General features: G+C 46.7%; 1 protein-coding gene across 2 annotated transcripts in view; it reads right to left on the bottom strand.

Moving 5' to 3' along the window:
• The window catches only part of erc1b (ELKS/RAB6-interacting/CAST family member 1b), a 307,858-nt gene that overhangs the window by 141,224 nt on the left and 150,796 nt on the right, over positions 1-15,838 (bottom strand). The window lies entirely within an intron of this gene.

The raw sequence follows: 15,838 nt of genomic DNA on the forward strand, positions 1-15,838 counted from the left end.
AGAGAGAGAATGGACAGAAAGGAGAGAGTGTGTGTGTGAGAGAGAGAGAGAGAGAGAAAGAGAGAGTGGACAGAAAGAAGAGAGAGAGAGAAAGAGAAAAAGAGAAAGAGAGCGGACAGAAAGGAGAGAGTGAGAAAGAAAGAGTGGACAGAAAGGAGAGAGAGAGAGAGAGAGAGAGAGAGAGAGAGAGAGAGAGAGAATAAGAGAAAGAGAGCAGACAGAAAGGAGAGAGTGAGTGAGAGAGAGAGAAAAAGACAAAGAGAGAGTGGACAGAGGAGAGAGAGAAAGAGAAAAAGAGAAAGAGAGAGTGGACAGAGAGGAGGGAGAGAGAGAGAGAGAATGGACAGAAAGGAGAGGGTGTGTGTGTGAGAGAGAGAGAGAGAGAGAAAGAGAGTGGACAGAAAGGAGAGAGAGAGAGAGAGAGAGAGAGAGAGAGAGAGAGAGAGAGAGAGAGAATAAGAGAAAGAGAGCGGACAGAAAGGAGAGAGTGAGTGAGAGAGAGAGAGAGAAAGAAAGAGAGCGGACAGAAAGGAGAGAGAGAGAGCGAGAAAGAAAGAAAGCGAGAGAAAGAGAGAGACAGAGATAAAGAGAGAGTGGACAGAAAGGAGAGAGAGAGAAAGAGAAAGAGAGAGAGAGTGTACAGAAAGGAGAGAGAGAGAGAGAAAGAGAGAGAGAGAGGAAATGGAGAACAGGTGAATAACAAAAATGGATCAAACATAAATCCAAAACATATCATCGCTGTCCAATGAAAAACATGGATCTCCAAAATAGCAACTTTACACGAAGAAGAAACACTCCCTACATTTTAGTGGAAGTGAATGTAAAAAAAAAAAAATCCAAGTAATTTTGGAACATTTCCATTGGTCCATTCATCATAGATGTTTCTCACAATGAAGGACAGCTTCTGGGTTCAAATGATGTAGTAAAATATAAATGGAGATTAACCCTAACATTGATTTGATTGGACAGCGGACAATATGTTTGAACTGGCCCCTGGGTCCTCGGGGGTCACTGAGGTGAGGAGAGGGACACAGTTCCTCTAAAGATGCTGTATAAAATGTGTCTACAGACTCAACTATATTTTTCTGACTGAAATTATATAATGGTCTGTGTGTGTGTGTGTGTGTGTGTGTGTGTGTGTGTGGTAAAGTGAAGGCCCTGACACAGCTGAATGTAACTATACACCTTAAACTAGCTAGATCTAACATGACTCAGCACAGGAGACTGTAATTTATTAGACCCTCTAGTAATTTTTGCTTTTCTCTCTCTCTCTCTCTCTTTCTCTCTCAGTCCTCCCACCTCTCCCTCGTGGTCTGTCCACTTCCACACATTTTGTACAGTCCACACTGTGTTGGAGGAGGAGGATAAATCAAACAGAAAAGGCAAAGTTTATGTGCTCTGTGGAAGGACAGGTTTAGTGTTCTGGCTCGGAACGGTTCTCACGCACTTCTGAACTGCTGCGGTTCACTCTGCGCCTGTTTGAAAAGACTCAGCTTGAAGAACCACCATTCCTTCACTTTGTTTTGTCTGATTTTAACCTCCCTGTCTCTCACTCCGTCTCTAGTGTAACTCCATGTGAGAGCTGGAGATGCTTGTTACTGAGAACACAATAACACTGCCTTCCAAACACAGCACAGCGCTGACAATAACATCTTTGTGTATGATGTTTATCACCATAATGATCCAGTTATGATTTTCTGAGCCTATGGTGGCGTCACGAGTTCGGAAAGAGCGCTTAGTGACAGCACAAAGCTTAATAAAGACCACATACTTTTCTTGAAAGCATTTATTCCCACACGACCAGACCGACTGTCCTGACTACTCAGTGTTCAGAGCGAGTCGAGTAGGGACTAAACCGTGGCGTGTAAACCTTGCAGAGCGCTGATCGTCCAGAGAGAGTCGTCACTCTACGCCACGCAACGCAGACGACCAGCACCAACTCTCCATCTGTAAAATCTCCAGCTGCAGCAGAGATCACGTTTGTTTTTATATGACTCACGACGGCAGCTCGTAAAATGACGCTGTGGTCTTTCGAAGAGGGTCAAACGCTCCTTGGATCGGTGGCCGACGAAAGAACCGCTGCAACAAGGAAGGAACAGACTCCACTGATCTGTTCCCCACTCTCTTGTTCTGAGAGAGAACTTGCAACAGTCCCATGAGCACTGTTCTGGTGATGACCCTGAATGTGAGGTCCGCTGTCACCGATTACAGAACCCTGACTGGAAAGGATCACATAAAAGACCAAGCCACGGCAATAAATTTTGCAGAGAGAGAGAGAGAGAGATGAACAAAAGCAAAGGCAGCGAAGGCCAAATGGGCAGCTGTTACCGAACTGGAGCACGCGGAGACAGCCCTTATTCTTTCTTCAGAGGGGAAAACCTTTCACCTCCGTGGAGAGCAGGGGTCACATCTTAGAGGCATAAAGCTGTAACCGTAACATCTTCCTTAGTGCACATGAAAGGGAGTGATAGTTTTCACAGATTTGGAGGATAAGGAATATCTGGATGCCACCAGGGAGGCAGTTCACAGGGCTCTACAGGGGGAAAGAGAAGTGGAGCGAGGGTCTCTCCTGAAGGCGTCCCGAAGGCATGGGGAAATGCTTAAACCGCGACAGCATCGGTTTCATGGGCTACAGGCGCCCTGCAGCGAGGAGGAGACGCATGAGCTGCCAATCACAGCAGAATGCCCGACGAGGGGCGAGAGGAAAAGGCACAAGGGTTGCACTGCGAGGGCTGCAGGACGCTCTTGCTCAGCTTAAAAGAAAATAGCAGTGAGCTGAAACAGGCTTTCGCATGCTCTGAGGCATCCGCGCGCCAGCCGGCTGCTTAATGAATCCATGATGTGCGGCGGCAGATATGGTGTCACTGCGCCTGCGGGGCAGATATGGAAACCCAAGACATCTTCAGTGACCGAGCCTGAGCCAGAACGAATGGATGTGATCTTAGCTCTGCGGTGTGGTCACTTTTTACTGTAAGCTAACTTAAGCGCTGCCTGGAACTTGATTCACGCGAGCTTTAAAGATAAGTCACTCATTAAGAGATCAGACCTTCTATTGGATATGTCTGTTACTCATGTGTACGATGTTTGACTGCGTGCCATGTTCCCAATCAGATCAACGCACTGAAAGCAAAAGTCGAGACAGATGGTAGGTTAAACATCCAGCTGTTGCTCTGCATACTTTGTTATCCTCCTTTCACTCTACGCACTTCAATGCCCACGGACCCCCACAGAGCAGGTGTGATGTGGTGGTGGATCGTTCTCAGCGCTGCAGCGACACTGACGTTGTGGTGGTGTGTTAGTGTGTGTTGTGCTGGTGTAGAGTGGATCAGACACAGCAGTGCTGCTGGAGTTTTTAAACCCCTCAGTGTCTTTTATCCACTGATGAAGCACCGCTTAGAGCAGTTGTCCTCAAAACACTACCTGCTTTTTTTAATGCCCCCTTTATCCACAGCACCAACGCAGGATGTCTAGCCCCTGTACATCTTTGAACTAACATTATATCAATACATCAATAGCTCTGCTTTTCAGCGAGAAATAGGTTTCCCTGCACCTCCCACACATTCTTCCGTAGAACTCAACGTAGACGATTGAAACGAGATGTCATCGGTTAGTCTACAGTGACTTAACAGTGACCCCTGGACTAGAGGATTACCAGCACATACTGTGTATCAACAGAGGAGCTACATCGTGGACCAATGAGGTAGCTGTGACTAACCGAGTGAACAACAGGTGGGCATTCATTCGTTCATTCATTGTCTGTAAGCGCTTATCCAGTTCAGGGCGGCGATGGGTCCGGAGCCTACCCGGAATCACTGGCGCAAGGCGGGAACACACCCTGGAGGGGGCGCCAGTCCTTCACAGGGCGACACACACTCACACATGTGGACACTTGAGTCGCCAGTCCACCTACCAACATGCTCTTCCTTCTCTGTAGTGGTCTTGTGGGGGTCCTGAAAGGTAGCATTATGTTGACGAGAATTGGAACTGTCCAGTAGTTTGTTTTGAGATGGACAAGACCATGGCCTGCTGTCTTGTCCTAACTTGACACATTCACCATTTGTCTCCAAAACTGTGGTCTAAGCACGGTTCCAACCATCAGCATCCATCATCGGGAAGTCCAGAGAGCAAAACCGGCCTTGCTCTCTGACTGTGACCGAGTGGGTGGGTGGGATGTCCACCGCATACTTGTCGACTGATGGAACAGGTCTGTGCAGTCGGTGCTGTCCCCTGGTGTCCGTTGATGCTTTTATCATCAGAGAGAGCAGAGGCGATGTTTGACATCAAGGATCTGTCCCAAAGCCTAGTGCGCTGTCTACACAGAGAGCATTTTACACTGTAGTGTGCCCACTCCTGACACGTAGGTCGTCCCAGTTCTTAGACACCTTGTTAGGCTGCCTACTGAGATCCCTTAATCTGGCTTCTCAGATTCCTCAGCTGCGAAGGCAATGCCATGACACAACACAAGCACTCTCGTCTGTTTCTCTCTTCTCCAGAGCAGAAAGAATTAAAATTGCGATAAAAAAATGGAAAGAATAGAATTCTTTGCTCCGAAAGTCGTCAAGTAAACACCGGCTGGGCGCAGTGGGCGGGAACAAGCCGTGAGGCAATAGCTCTCTAATTAGAGCGTCTAAGTAGTCAGGGCCTACTTAGCTCACTAGGTTTCGGGACAGCCCTCATGTCTCCCACAGGAATCACCTGCTGTTCTCATCTCTCCCGTGTTGGGGGCCTCACATGTGATGAGGGAGGTCAGGTAACAGCTAAAGGGGTGGAGCTGGAGGCGACTAATGACTGGGTGAAAATTCAGTAGGCGGCTTTTGTTTTTTAATCTGACTACAGACTTTAATACAACCTTCATGGCCATCCTGATTATACCAGGGGTCACATCAGCAGTGTACGGAATCTACAATGAGACTTTCTGATACAAACTTACAATTCACTCACAACAGGTTCCACATTTGGAGAAAGGATTAGAGACGTTCTGCAGTCGCGAATCTATTCGGCAACATCAGGGCGACCAAAGAGGGATCGACAAAGAAGCCGAGGCTACATCAGAGCAGTTAGAGCCGTTAAAAACGTGAAGGGGTTTTGAAAGAAAGCAGCTGAGCTGTGGATACGTGTCTCCTTTTGCTAAAAGCAGAAACGGAGAGAAACAAAAAAATAAAAAAGGTGAACACACCAATGGTTCAACAAAACACGGTGTCAGCAGAAAACCTGTACGGAGGGAAAAAAACAGCAGAAAAAAGGAAATAAAAGCAACCCTTGTTCAAAAAGGCATGAAAATGGTGTTCCAAACGGATGAAAATGCTGATGAAGGGCAATCCATCGATGTACAGAGGGGAATAACTGAAAAATGCAGCAGAAAATAGCTGATTCTTCCAATCTGTATGAAAATGAAGTGGAAAAGGAAGCAGCTTCCACTCAAACACAATGTAGGAATTGAATCAATGGCTCTTGTTCTGTCTTTGCAAAATTGGCTTTTTAGTAAGTAAAAGTCCTACATTCTCTTACAGACCTTTCATCCAGAGGTGGCCAGTCCTATGCCGCACTGAGCGTTAGCCTGTACTTATTAATACACAAGTACTGATTCGATTTAGGTGGCACGGTGGCGCAGCAGGTAGTGTTACAGTCACACAGCTCCAGGGGCCTGGAGGTTGTGGGTTAGATTCCCGCTCCGGGTGACTGTCTGTGAGGAGTGTGGTGTGTTCTCCCTGTGTCTGTGTGGGTTTCCTCCGGGTGACTGTCTGTGAGGAGTTGGTGTGTTCTCCCTGTGTCTGCGTGAGTTTCCTCCGGGTGACTGTCTGTGAGGATTTGGTGTGTTCTCCCTGTGTCTATGTGGGTTTCCTCTGGGGGACTGTCTGTGAGGAGTGTGGTGTGTTCTCTCTGCGTCTGTGTGGGTTTCCTCCGGGTGACTGTCTGTGAGAAGTGTGGTGTGTTCTCTCTGCGTCTGTGTGGGTTTCCTCCGGGTGACTGTCTGTGAGGAGTGTGGTGTGTTCTCCCTGTGTCTGCGTGGGTTTCCTCCAGGTGACTGTCTGTGAGGAGTTGGTGTGTTCTCCCTGTGTCTGCGTGGGTTTCCTCCGGGTGCTCCGGTTTCCTCCCACAGTCCAAAAACACACTTTGGTAGGTGGATTGGCAACTTGAAAGTGTCCGTAGGTGTGAGTGAATGTGTGTGTGTGTGTCTGTGCTGCCCTGTGAAGGACTGGCGCCCCCCTCCAGGGTGTATTCCCGCCTTGCGCCCAATGATTCCAGGTAGGCTCTGGGCCCACCGCGACCCTGAATTGGATAAGGGTTACAGATAATGAATGAATGAATGATTCGATTTACACTCAACAACCACTGGATTAGGAACACCTACCTTGTGTCTACAGTCACTGCCCATTTTATCAACTCCACTGACCACACAGGAGCGCCTTGTAGTTCTACAATTACAGATAGTAGTCTACTTGTTGCTCTGCAAACTTTCTTACCCCCATTTCACAGTGTAGGTATGATATATATTTTTTATTATTATTATTATTATTTGGGGACCTTGTCTCTGTGCTGTAAAGAGCTGGGTGTGTTGTGCTGGTGTAGAGTGGATCAGACACAGCAGTGCTGCTGGAGACCCCTCAGTGTCTGAACTGAGAACAGTCCACCGACCAAAAACATCCAGCCGACAGCGTCCTGTGTCACTGATGAAGGACTAGAGGACGAGCGACACACACTGTGCAGCACTCTACATCTACAAGGTGGACCAACGAGGGAGGAGTGTCTCACAGAGTGGACAGAGAGTGGACACAGGGTTTAAAAACTCCAGCAGCACTGCTGTGTCTGATCCACTCTACACCAGCACAACACACACTAACACACCACCACCACGTCAGTGTCACTGCAGCGCTGAGAATGAACCTGGGGTCCTGGACATTGAAGAACAGCTGGACTACAGTCTGTAATTTTAGAACTACAAAGTGCTCCTGTGTGGTGAGTGGAGCTGATAAAATGGACAATGAGTGCAGATACAATTCTATTGCTGTGGTTGTTCAGTGTATACACAGTAATGCTGTCAGGAAACGCAGGGCGGTAAATAGTTGTGCTACAGATGTCTTTCACCTGAGGCCTGCGGTGCTGGGTGATGAGATCATCAGCAGTAGATGGAGGTGGACAGGCTCGAGGCAGTGGGATTAAACACTGGGGGCCTTCCTCTGTTCTCGACCACCTCTACAGCCCCAGCGCAGTTGGGGAGCTCCTAATCATCTCCACCGAGAGACATCCAAAGGCAGAAACACTACCCTAATGCTGCACAGAGCCATTCCCTGCTGCAGTTCCTTTCCTTCTCTCCTCTGCCATTTCACCCTCCTTCCTCTTCCCCTGGGCCAGCCCCCGCTCTCAAAGGTGGGCTCCAAAGCCAAGCTCAACAAGCCTGGTCTACAGTGCTGTCTACTGATGCAGATCATTAACACAAAGAGGGGTTTTTACTGTAGAAACCCCAGCGTCTAAAACGCAGCCTCACTGCAGAACAAGCTGCAGCAGCTCGGAGGCTCATATCCATGTCTGTTTTCAGCTTCTATATTGCTCCATTCAGGGCTAGAGCTGTCTCTGCTTTGCAAAAACTCAGCTGCCATCACAGTGCCCTCTGCTGCATGGAGTGGGACCTGCAAGCTTGAACTTCAGCTCTGCTTTTAAGGGAAAGAGCAGAAGTGAGAGAAGTCAAAGCCGATGCTTTATATCTGCTCTGACTGATGGATACAGCAGGTTTTATGCGTACGATAACTTCACTGTAAGTTTATAAGAGGTTAGAAGGATGGGTCCCTCTTGTGGGTGTTGGACTCTCCTCTCTACGGAGTAAAGAAATGGAGCAGTTCTTTGAAAGAGCGTTGGATCCAACTTCCCATCATCATGCGTCATCGTCTGAGCACAGAACGAGAGAAGACTCCTCCCTGAGACAACCGTCAACGATGGGAGCATCTTCAGGGAACAGTCTATAAAGCGCACCATGACAGTGGTTAAGCTCAGTGTCACAGAGTTTGGGTTGGACTCCGACCAAAAGCCACACTGGTTAAAGACCCGTCCATATTTCCAAACGATTAATAAAGAGACGTGAGCAGAAAAGAGTCTAGAGGCCGAAGAGCACGGGGGGGGGGAAATGGGAAACACAAGCAAAGAAGAGTGAAATCAGACTTTGAACATAAAGAGAAAGAAAAGATTAATCATATCATACCTTGAACCACTTAAAGTCGGCGTGGTTGGAGTCATGCTTAGGCTCATGAAAGAGCTTCACACGGGCAGCGAGCAGTGGAGAAGCAACAGAGAAGAAAGGGAAGAAGAGAAATTATAGAAGAAGCCAAAGAAAGGATGAATCAAAGCCACCCCAGCGGGAGAAACAGAAGCAGACGAACAGAGTGAACCAGAACGCTCCTCAGAAACAAATCACGCAAATGAAAATTGGAAGCAGAGGATGAAGGAAAGGGGGGTGAAAAGTGCGGGAAAACCACTGTAGCACGGTAAACAACGAGTTGCTGTGACAACACAGGGGGCTTCCAGGGGCAGACAGGCTTGAGGTGAGAGGGGGAGAGCGGGTGAGGAGCTATCCATACGAGACTAGGGCAGGGTGGAGGAGTAAGTGGAGGAGGAAGAAGAGGAAGAAGGGCCATTATGAGACATCCCCTCATCCCAGTCAACACCAGAGGAGGGGCGAAGGCTTTCTTTGGTCCGGTGCCTGTAGAATGAAGGATATGAAGTGTGTCATTTGAGTGCTGAATCATGTCTGGAGACCAGACGCGTTTTTTCATGTGGTCTTGGGCAAACGTTTTCACTGGCCCCGCTCGAGCGGCTGGTCGTGTTCGGACCGGCCGGCCGTAAATCCAGCGCTGGGCTGAGTGATTGGTGTCAGTGCACAGCGAGGGCCCTGTGTTGGAGGAAAATACTCCCTTCTCCACCGCGCGGTCGCATTTGAGCCTTAATTACACACGCTCATTACAGCGGCTGGCTGGATGGGGTTTGGCACGGCGCAGGGACTCATGAGAGCATCGGCTAAAATAAGATGGCCCTGTCCCTTCGGCTCCAGCGGAGGGGAGAGACTTCATCCGACGTCCCTCTGCTCTCCGGGCAGCACCTGGGGCGGACGGGGTGGAGCGGAGAGGATGAATGAATAAAGAAAGAGACGAATGGAGGTGGGTGAAACAAAAGGAGTTGAGAGAGTGAGACGGAGATGAGAGGAAAAAGAATGACGCGTACTGGGGCCATGCTGAAGTCATTAACGCTGCTTTCACATGCTGGCATTTCTGAGGAGGAAGGACCGTACAAACAGATGTTGAGGAATATTTCAGTGTGTTTTCAACCTAATATCTATCTGCTGCATCTCCAGCACAGTCAGTTACCACCGACATTTCTCTGGACACGTGTGTGTGTGTGTGTGTGTGCTTACAAAAACATGACTAGCAACAAACTAATAACAGAAGTCAATGCACATGTGCTAATGCAGCTTGGGATGCTTTCTACTAAAGAGATAAGAGAAAATGACAGCTTCAAAAGCCCACTGAGCTGTAATAGAGAGAATAGAGCCTCTGTTGTTGCTACTCTGGTCTCAGCACTGCAGAAACTGCACTATGTAACTCCAGAGGGGGGTAGGAATCCACAACGCCTTATTTTGAGGACAGTGCTGTAAAAATGAGTTACTATTTACACTCTGCAACCGTAGGAGGAGCCCAGGAGCTACAACACCAATCTTGCCTAGTGCTACTTAAAGATTCTACACTGCCCTCTGGTGGACTATACAGTTCAGACAGCTTTTCTCCCCGATCAGTCGTCATCTCCACAGATCACACACAGTGCCACTAGCCTCGAGAGAGTGGGACAAACAAGCTCTTCCTCCAAAACACACGAGGAAAATCAAACATTTTTTTCAAACGGTGGCTAATACACTGTTTAGCGCTGAGGGTAATGTAAACTGCCCAGATCTGTCACATCAGCCAATAGACGATTGTGTAAGCTAGCTCCATGAGCACAGAGAGAGAGAGAGAGAGAGAGAGATGGGAGAGAAGGGCCCATCCTTCACACGAAGAGAGGATAGAGATCCATCTGTCCATCTGCGCTCTGTTCGACTCAACAGGTTTCGAACCTGCAATCTCCAGGCGAGGAGCATCACCTTATGAGAATGTATATTGTAGCGAATTGCTAGAAAAGAGTAGTGACTTAGCTAGATTCCAATATTTAAATACCAGCGCTAAATACCAAAGGTAAGTATCTGGGATTAATTAACAAGAAATATAAAATAATACTGTGGGCCAATCAGAAAAACCTAGGATCGTCTACGGAGCCAAGGACAACACCACGCAAGAGATGACACTGCACCACTGCTCTGAGATTTGGAGGTTAGCCTCCTTTTAATAAAAAGGTAAGTAAAATATTATAAAATAAAATACAAAAAACAGGCAGGATATTCAATATAAATAATACACCTTATATTACTGTTATTACCATATATATATATATTGGATAACTGTATCTGTATCAATATTTATATACTACTACCCGGGTAGGAAAATATGTATATTAATAAGAAAATATATATTTATATATTTATTTATACACCAATATCTATTAATATCAAAATATCCTTTTTTTTCTGTGTGTGTATATATGAGAAATTAATGTCCGGTTGTTTCACAGGTGGCAGTTGGAACTGAGTATGCGCAAACAGGTCCAGTCTGTGGAAAGGTACGTGTTTCTCCTACCACACTGGAGAGTAGTGAAAGTTCAGCAACAATAGAAAAGAAGGGGGTTTCGCAGAGCAGAGTTGTCCACAGCACTTATGGACAGCTTCCAGGGTCGGGATCCAGGGAGGCTCGCCATCAAATGTAGAAAAGGGGGGTCCAAATTGAATCTAGTCAAAAAACCTGACCTATAATAGGCCATAACACTCCATCAACATCAAGTTTTTATATGAACACATATAAGCTTTAAACATAATAATTCACATTCAACTACACATACTCACAACATATTTACCTTCTTGACCAATTAATTGAACATATTTACAATAATTGAGATTTATGTACAGAGAAAATAAAGATAAATGCACTGCTTGGCACACAAGGGGTTAAATTCTCGCAACGCGCGCTTATTGTGGGGTCACAAAGGCCAGCCTGTGGTTACACAGGCTGAAATATCTCCAATAAATAATCATTCATATAAGCTATAAAGAATTTTAAATAGTTATATTGACACGTTTAAGCACAGGCATCACCATAATCCTAATGAAAATGCATGGTTAGCGTAGCATAGTCGGCTAGCGCAGTAATTACTAAATTAACTCACCGATGCAAAACTCAGTGTAACCAGCTAATAACACTCCTCTTCGCCACGGAGGGCCTCCCAGGTCCACCAGCTCGGTGATCTAGTCTAAAGAGGGTTTACTTGTAACACTGCAGTTTTTTACCACACAAATCCAAATTCTAATCTATCTTTCTCCTTTTTTCTGCAGATGCCCTCCGCTCACGACGGCCGCACGACCCAAAAGAAAGAACCGGGTCCAGATCAGCAGAATTACCCGCGCTTATCAACGTAGTCAATCACCTTATTGGCTGTAGTGTGTGACGTACTACTAAACAAATTAAATATTCTCAAAAATATATAAAATAATTATTTTTTAAGTGTATAAAGTTTCTGTTACTCACATATTTGTGTCTTTATTTATTTATAATATTTCAATTATTATATTATGCTTCATATTCAATTTCAGCTTCAGTCTAACTCAACTTTTGTGCCCTTTTAATAATAAAATATTCTTTTAATAAATCAGGCTTTTATAACCTGGGTTACAATATCAATAGCTAATTCACATACATTCTGTTTAGTTCATGCAAACACGCCAGTACTCTGACGGTGTTCATCACACACATGAACGAGACAACACTGATATTACGTTGAAAAACGCTCACGGTCGCATAAAGTCACAGCTAACAAAACAGACATATTTTAAATAAAAGAGACGACACACCACTTAGCTCACTCGATGAAGAACATTCTGTCCTACATACTGCAGTTTCACAAAGCCCGAAAGGGTATGAAGGTCATGGCAACTCTCTCCCGTCAGGCTAACAAAGAACAGCCACACTGTGCACCATACTTTAAGACCAAAAGACTGACAGCAATTTGTACAGAGACTGAACTCAATCCAACACGTGTGCTGCAAAATCGGAACAACAAGAGAGCTGCAATTAGAGGAAATTGAAAGCAGAGCTAAACAGGGTGTGTGTGTGTGTGTACACATAAGGAACGGAGTGTGAAGAGCCAATGTAGAGAGATGTAGTTGAAGTGAGGGAGTGTATATGAGCAGGAAAGGTAGGAAAGGGAGAAGGACAGTGATGTAACCAGGCAAGATAATTAAGCACTAAGCGTATGTATATCCACTTTTATTTTACACTACATTTAAAACTAGAGCGCCCCAAAGAAACAGCTCATCTCAGCACTCCGGGTCAATGTGGTCAAACTCTATCGAGGTGAACTCTCTGAAAGTGTGTGTATCGATTTGTTCTGTGTTTTAGCGGTTCCCATAAAATATCAAAACAGTTATAAAATTATTTGCAAATCTAGTATTTGGGAAAATCTGGATCTGGATCTGACCTGGTGGTGAAGGAACTGGGCGTGTAACAGGAAATGTGCCGGTTCGATCCCCAGAGCCGGCAGGACATGACTGAAGTGCCCTTGAGCAAGGCATCTAACCCCCAACTGCTCCCTGGGTGCCGTGGCTAGGGCTAACCCACCACTCACTGCCCCCTAGTGTTCGCTAGTGTGTGTGTGAATGTGTGTTTCACTGCACGGATTGGTTAAATGCGGAGAACAGATTCCTCTATGTGCAAAAAATGTATAGTTCTCATATTCTAGGCCTTCATCAGTCAAGACAGAGAAAGAAAGGTGGACAAAGAAGGCACAAAAACCCTTCAAGACAGCGTCTTAGAGCACACACATGAAACAGTGAATCTAAGTAAAAGAAAGTCTTTCAAACCCCAGGTTTATCAAAACCTTACCCTATCTTTAGCTTTAGCTTTCGCCACCCATTAGCTACAACTCCCCAGTCACACACTGTGCCACAAACCCAGCAGAGTTAGGGCAAGCACCTGCTCAGTTCTAGGAACCCAGCCACGGCCTCTTTTCGCGCTGCCGCTGGAGGAGAGCGTCATCTCCCCAGAGCTGCCACAAGGTCCCAGAGTGACCTGCGGCAACCTTTAGCGCACACACCGATGTGGGAAGGTGGGGTGCCATCCTACCACCACAGAAAGGTGTGTGGCATATGAAACCATGGCTTTGAGAGAGCTGCAGATTCAAAGCGGAAATGCTCAGCCACTTATTCACTCGGGATACGTCTTCTAGTGTGTAAACTACACCACATGGACATGCTAACAAGGCCAGACTCTGAAAGTGCACTGGAAGGGGTCTTTAAATATGCCACAGAAACACTTACGCCTCATTTCACACTTGATAACTAGACCCTGTTGGGTATTTCAGTGTAATTCTGTAAAACCATCTTGAGAAATATCCTCACGGTATCCAAAATAATTACTAACTGCTGTAGAGTTTCTCCGCTTAACGTACAGAGAGGACTGTAAAAGAAAGCCTCACCAAACTGGAGCTTTATAAGGGTTTGTTTTAACAGTGACTAAGCACCAGCCAGTTTGGATCAGAAGCCCCTCAGCGCCCCTTTAGCGAGGGACTAACACTGTCTGCTTAAGGGTGTGTGTCTCTGGAGCTGGTACAGGTGTGTCTGCTTTAATGAGACTGGAGACTGGGCCGGTTTGAAGCTCAGTGATGGTGGGGCTGAGGAACAGAGCTCCGGAGGGTGGCACTCAAACCATCCACCACTTCCTCCCTGTACTTTCAGAGGAGCCAACTGGGCTTAGCAGCATTGCTGGCTCCCACCGAAGCCTGGACTAATTAACCTCATGGGGATCCGAGCGGAGGTCCACCCAGCCCGAGCTAGGAGAAAAGGGGGACTCAGACCGTGACATGTTCATGAGCTTTAGACCCTCTGCAGGCTGAAACGCAGCCAGCCGTGCAGGGCACTTTTTTTTTCCAGAGAAAGAGAGAGAGAAAGAGACGGACGGATGGAGGCAAATCTCCGTATGGGATAGGACTAACCAGGAAAGAGAGAAGGATTCCAGGTACAGGGGGGAACGGGCAGTGGCCTGTCTGCTCTGTCCAGCGTAGGGAAGACTCATTCAGTGAGGTCTATTCGAGTTTGATGCTATCTCCAGTTCTGACGCTCAGCCTGAACACACAGCTGCATTGTGGTTTAATCCCTTTTAATGGCGCATACAAACAGAACCGGCCTGTGCAGTACACAACTGAGACATTCCTACTACTTGTGTGTGTGTGTGTGTGTGTGGACGCATGTGCATGTGTGTACTCCATGTGGCTGGACTAAATCAGAACAAGGTTCTTATTTCTCCATGCAGGCTACGCAGGAGTTATTTATTTTCCAAATGAAGACTGACTGCAGACGCAAACACACACCAGGCCCATGCCACATGAATGTTCTCCTCTGGCCCCATGTTGGCAGGGGGATGTGGGGTTGGCATTGTGCTGGGCACTTGGCATGAGTCTGAGTGCTGGCGTGGTGATGTGCTGTGACAGGGCGCCCATTACGCTACCAGTCTCAGAGATGCTGGGCTTGTTTGTAAGGGCAAAGAAAAAAAAAACTCTCAACACAGTGTGGATTTATGTGAATTAATGGCAGGTAGTGTCTTTTCTAGCATGAATAAAGAGCTAACTTCAGATGAGGGGTAAAGAATAAGCCCTTATATACTTTTCCTGATGGTTAGGGTATCGTGAATTCGTCCAGAAAATCATGATGCATGCTTTAGGCCAGCACACATGGCAACCACGCTCCCAGCATCACAGAGCTGCTCATTAATTCTAGGGAGTATCCAATATTTAGAAGAGTGGGAAGGACTTGGGAAGAGCTTTTCAGTTTATAGCACTGTAGCTGCATTGTATAAAAAGTCCTGCACACAATTAGCAGGAAAATCCAGTGCACAATAAACGCTGTGCAAAATAATGGCTGCCAATCACATCCATCTCTAAATGCTACTCCCTCCATCAAACAGAACGATGCAAAAGGACGAAGGAACAGATGTGGAGATATGTTACTGATGAGCATTGATGAGGACAGAGCTGTGGCCATTGTGATGCTCCACTGATCTGTAACAGGGAGACTATAGCCTCTGTTGTTGCTAATCCCCACTCAGCACTGCAGAAACTGTACTATGTAACATGAAGAAGAGTGCTGTAAAAGTGTATTACACTCTGCTACTCTAGGAGCAAAAATACAGAATCTTACATTTGGTATAAATCAAAATAACACTCTAACCCTGCCTCCTGCACAACTGTGCTCCAGTCTTCTATTTATGCGCCTTTATATGAATCATGCCACTACTCCAATTAGTGCTGGTTCTGGAGACCCGCTTTGCAAAGCCCCGCCCTGTCAGGTCGTCATGGACAGAACTAGGAGAGCTATAGTTTGAGTGTGCAGATCATTCTCAGACACAGTGTTGGCTGAAGAGTGTAGCTCCAGCAGCAACTGCTGTGTCTGATCCACTCTACACCAGCACAACACACACTAACACACCACCACCACGTCAGTGTCACTGCAGCACTGAGAATGATCCACCAGCACGTCACACCTGCTCTGTGGGGGTCCTGAGCGCTGAGGAACGGGGGGGGGGGGGGGGCAAAGGGGCTAACAAAGAATGCAGAGCAACCAATGGACTACAGGCTGTAACTGTAGACCAACAAATGGTTCCTGTGCGGTGAGTGGAGTGAGAGAATGGACGACGGGTGTAGACTAATTTGAGGAGTACAGAAC

This window comes from Hoplias malabaricus, chromosome 4 (assembly GCF_029633855.1).
Source record: "Hoplias malabaricus isolate fHopMal1 chromosome 4, fHopMal1.hap1, whole genome shotgun sequence".
In the NCBI taxonomy this organism is placed as follows: Eukaryota; Metazoa; Chordata; class Actinopteri; order Characiformes; family Erythrinidae; genus Hoplias; species Hoplias malabaricus.